This window comes from Rhinopithecus bieti, unplaced genomic scaffold (assembly GCF_001698545.2).
Source record: "Rhinopithecus bieti isolate Rb0 unplaced genomic scaffold, ASM169854v2 scaffold_32081, whole genome shotgun sequence".
Lineage (NCBI taxonomy): Eukaryota > Metazoa > Chordata > Mammalia > Primates > Cercopithecidae > Rhinopithecus > Rhinopithecus bieti.
The window spans coordinates 5,520,019-5,525,364 of NW_016814436.1; positions in this window are offsets into that span (position 1 = coordinate 5,520,019).

Genomic DNA, 5,346 nt, shown 5'->3' on the forward strand with positions numbered 1-5,346 from the left:
GGCGGAGAATGCAGAGGTGTGGCTGGGTAGAGAGCAGGGTCCTTTTGACCCACCAAGAGGATGTGGCCTTTCCTCTCAGTGACTCAATGGGCACTGCAGGGCTGGTGGCAGACAAGGACATGGTCTGCCTTCATTTCTAAGATGGTCCCCAAGCTGCAGTGCAGGGAAAAGCCCACAGGGGCAGGGGAGGAGGCAGGGAGATGGCAAGGAGGCCACTTTCAGGTCAGGGCAAGAGGTGCATGGGAGAAGCATGCGGTTCTGGAGGCATTTTGCAGGGAGACCAGGGGCGTCCCTGCACAGAGATTAGGCAGGCCCTGGACAGGGACCCCAGGATGGGGAAGGCCAGAGGAGGCAAGGGTGTGCCTGGCCCAGGCTGAGCACCCCAGCTATCCTTCAGGTGTGGGGGGACTTGCTCCAGGGCCCCCTAGGGATGGGGAAAGGAACCAGGACACAAGCTCAGCGGGGAACTTGGGGTGGGAGGCACCTAGCCCTCACTGACCTGGCGTGGCCTGTGGTGGAAGGACTGGCCAGCCTGGCCCAGGAGCAGGCTGAGAGCAGGGTTCTGGGCTGGACAGCCGCTCTCAGACAGGTTCTGGTGGGGTCTACCTGTGTGACCTTGGCCTCGTGCTACCTCAGTTTCCCCTGTAAGCTGGGTTGAGAGTGCCTGGGTAGCAGCGGGGAGGCGCACTCTGCAGAAGCCCCTCCCCCTGCCCGCCTTGGGGGCCGAGAGACCAGCAGAGAGCAGCTGTATCCCTCAAGCTGGCAGCCAAGCCAGGAGCCCTAGGAGGTCTTTTAGCCACCCGCCCTGCTCAGGGCCCAGCAAAGGTCCCTCCCCTCCCCTGGGCAGACCCACGGGTGGAGGGGACATGGAGGTATGGGTGCGGTAGGGGTAGGCAGGGTTGTGTCCCCGGGAGCTCTGCAGACCTGGGGGGCAGCACAGGGCTGGTTTCTGGGAAGTCGGGGCTCTGGAAGCAGATTTTCATGGCAGCTGGATCGCTTCCTGGTGAGGATTCAAAGAGCCACTTGCCCTTGTGCTGACAGCACTGTACAGTTTATGAATTGCCCCTGTGACCATTATCTGGCTCAGCCTTGAGGCCCAGAAGCCCCGTGTCCCAGCCTCTCTGCTGGTTTTCAAAGGCCCCTCAGCTGGTGTCTCTCACCTCTCTTCAGTTCCTCCCCAGGGCCCTCTCTCCCTTCACTGGCCCCTGGGTCCCCTCCTGTCCCCAGCCAGCCAGAGGGCTCCTCCCTGATCCCTCCATCCCCTCTGTACTTATCGTGATCTCATAAGAGCTGCGCCTTCCCTGAACTGCCCCTCCCTTCTGGGGACCGCCTGGGGCCACTTGCCCTGGTCTCCCCCTGCACCCTACAGGCCCCTTTCCTGGGGGTGCCTATGTTCATGCCAAGTTGCACCCCCACGCTGTTCTGCCCATCGCAGGCACTCAGGGCTGCAGTGTCCCCGTCCTTCCCAAACCCTGTGAAGTGGCTGACCATCATTTCCCCATGTCTACCCTGCACCCCACACCCCACATCCACCACAGGCCCTGCAGACTTCCCATCCTCCGGTGGTCCCTGGCTCCCCCTCACTAGCCCCCTCGGTCTTCACACCAGCCCCGCTGGGGCCAGTAAGTCCAGGACTGTCCCAGCCTGACCTTGCCAGTTCCCTCAGGCAGAGACACAGCCCCTTCACCCGGTCACCCTTCAGGCCTCAGTGGGCACGTTGCCTTTTCCAGGACAGGGTCGATGCCACTCGCCTGGGAGTGGCCCGCCTAACCTTCATCTCATAATCATTTTCTGCCACCTTTCCTACGCCCATTGCTGGCGGTGAAGTCAAAACCTTGGCACAAGACCCGGAGCGCCAGACCTGGACTTGCACAACTCTGGGTGGGGCGGGAGGAATCCCTGCGGGGACACGGAGATGCACCTATTTTTAGCCTTAAGAAAACTCAACCCCAACACACACAATATGCAACACAAATATTTGTTTTTACTCTTAAAAGGGCTCGAATGGAGGGTTTGGGGCCTGAAGCACATGCTTGGTTGAGTCACCCCACAGACCCCACCCCGCACAGCCTCCCGCTCCAGAGAGCCTCCCAGGGTCCCCACCCTCCCTGAGCTCCCCAGCCCTTCCTGAACTCGCCTGGCAACTTCCCCCTCTCGCCCTTGTTCCGGCGCGCCTCCTCTCGGTGTGCTGTGCAGTGATGCCCTGCATCGTAAGATTGGCTGGAGCCCTCCCTGCTTCCCGGGGGATGCCCTTCCCTGCCCAGGACTCCCTGCAGCCATTTGCAGGGCCTCCGTGAGCCATGTGGGTGCCGGTGTCCTCCTACTGGTGGTGCTGCTCTGATGGCCCCATCTTGGCCCCTGAGCTGTGCCCCAAGAAAGCAAGATGCTCCCCAGGAGCTCCCAGGCTTGGAGAGGCCCGAGAAGGCTGGCTGAGCCACCAGTGGGGACAGCAAAGAGGCTTCCATGCTGGGGAACTTGGGGTGGGAGGGCACGGTTTCCTGGGGCTGCTGGAATGAAGGACACACACGGGGCTTGAAATGACATTTATTCTCTCACAGTTCTGTAGGCCAGGAGTCTGAAATCGGCATCCCTGGGTCCAAATCCAGGGGTGGGTGGGGCCCCACTACCTCCAGGCTCCAAGGGAGGGCCCAGCCTCTGATGGCTGCCAGCGCCCTTGGCTTGCCGCGGCATCATCCGGTCTTGCCGGGCAGCATCTTCAAATCTCCCTTCTCTCCTCTTCCCACGGCCTCGGGGCCAAAGCTCCCTCTGCCTCCCTCTTGAAAGGATGCCTGTGATCGCATTAGGGCCCACCCGGATCATCCAGGATAATCCCCCCATTTCAAAATCCTCAACTCAACCCCATCTGCCCTGCAGGGCAACCTCTCCAGAATCCAGGGACCAGGGGCTGGACGTCTTTGCAGGTCATCATTCAGCCTCCTGCAGGCGGCCCAGGTAGAGAGGCTCAGAGAAGACCCCAGGGACAGCTCCTCTGGAGCAGGGGACAGAAGAGGGTCCATCGAGCTTGGCTGCAGCTGGGCTTCCAGAACTGGGGTTTGGGGAGAAAAGCAAGGGTCCTGGGTCATCACAGCCCACAGGCAGGAAGGCTGGTCGGGTGGGTGATGGTGTGCAGCAGGCCTGGGTGAGCGTCAACTCTGACACTTGGAGCTCTGAGTGTTGGCTCTGAGTGCAGCAAATCACCTGGCCCTGAACCTGGCCCAGGTCATCCTGGCCCCTGCTCGAGGGCTCTCGTGGGCATCAGGAATGAGGTGTTGTGCAGAGTGGATGTCCAGTGACTAGTGGCTCTTACCTTTCCCATGCCCCGCCCTAGGCCTTCCTCCAAGGAGGTCAGAGTCTCCCTGTGGAATCTCCCCAGACTCCCCTTGTCTGCCTGTGGGTCAGGTAGAATGTGGAACCCCAATTTGTCCCCTGGACGCTACCCCCAACATCCATCTTGCACCCACCACCCCATCCCCTCCGCCCAAGCACCATCATTTGTCCCTGCAACTCTGTGCCCTCCTCCCACCCTGTCTCCCAGCTGCCACTTGAGTGACCTTAGTAACATGCACAACAGACCACACCAGCAGGCCGTCCAAAACCTCCAAGGATGCCCCTAATCCTCTCTGACACTCTCAGGTCTGTGCCTGCCCTGGTCCTCAACTTTCATTAAACAAGTGCCCTCTTGGGCCCATGGCACTCTCAGCCCCTCTGCCCCTGACTCTCCCCACAGACCTCCCTGTGGCCAACCTGCTGATCCTCGGGCCTCACCCCCAGGCCCCCACCTGAAGACGCCTCCCAGTCACTGGCCACTGAGCATGGTCCCCAGGCCTCTGGTTTGTTCTGACTGGTGTGAATGCCTCGGTGAGAGGTGGTGGCCAGCTTGTCACTACAATAGCCCAGTGACAGAACCCGGGGCATGGCAGGCACACAGCAATCTTTTGTGGAACCAGTGGAGGGGTATTTTCCAGATACTGGTTCAATGGTGAGATGATGCCAAAACTCCAGCTCAGAGGAAGCCCAGGGAGGCTCTCTGCACACTCAGAAAACAAGAATATGTAAGTACAGAACCAAACGCCAGGCAGAGAGGATGCAGGAACGTGGCTGGGGGCCGCAGCTCAGGCCTGCGACCCCAGAACCTTGGGAGGCCAAAGCAGGAGGATTGCTTGAATCCAGGAGTTTGAGACTAGCCGGGACAACACAGCGAGACTCCATCTCTATTTTAAAAATTAAAAATCAAAATAAAGAGAGGATGTAGGAGCCCACCAGATGCACCAGGAAGCCCAAAGGAGATGCCAACATCCCTCCTCCCAGCCCGGCTGTGCTCAGGTCACTAAGAGAACACGAGCTCAGGTGCACCTTTGTCCATTGAATGTATTTATTGAGCACCACTGAATGCCAAGACTGCCCTGGGAAGAGTGTACTGAGTGTCAGATCCAGGAACACTCTGGGGCTAGGGGACCCCGATGCGGCCCTCAACGCATGCACCCATCCTTAGGGTCTGGAGACCTTTCTGGAGAAGAACGGAAGGCTGGGCATCTTTCTGGAGTGCCCTGGAGCCTGCACACAGCAGGGCTCCGTGAACACTTTTTGAACCAAATCACACAGGACAATTGGCCCCAACGGATTAAGAGGAGCACATCTCTGCCTTCACACTGGGTGGGGCTTTGGGGGAGCAGCCAGGCAGTAGAAGCTACAGGGGGGCAGTCAAGTGGCAGAAGCTGCAGGGGGGCGGCCAGGCAGCAGAAGCTGCAAAGCCTCTTCCATCTCATCCTGCGTGTGTTGGAGGGAGAGGGGCTTGGGGCCTGGATCGCTGGCATGGCTGGCTCAGAGGCCACCAAGTCACATGTCACTTCGGGGTGCAGAGTGTGGGAGGACTTTGGGGCATTGGGGGGACTTTGGGGTGTGTCTGATGCAGTCTAGGACTCAGGGCAGGTGTCCAGGGCCGGCTCAGGCAGGGTCTGTGGCCCTCAGACCCCCCTCCATAGGGCACTTCACCTTGATGGATTTACAAGTCAGGGTCCCACAAAAGAGTTGGTTTGACAAAGGGGCTCTGCTGCTAAAAACATTTGAAAACCATGAAGTGAGTCCAGCCTTGAAGTTTTACTCAAGGCTCTGGAGCCTCCTGGGTACTGGTTGACCCCCGGCCATACAGGCTGTGCTGCTCTCCTGGCCACATTGACCCCAACCCAGGGGCTCAACTCCAAACAAGGGCTCCCTGAGGCTGGGCTGCTGGCTCCTGCAGACCCGAGGGGGTGGCGCAGTTACCCACACTCAGCCCTGGCGAAAGCCAACCCCAGGAGACTGTGCTAGAATGCTCCTAATGAGACCACCACAGGAAAGAGAAGTTCC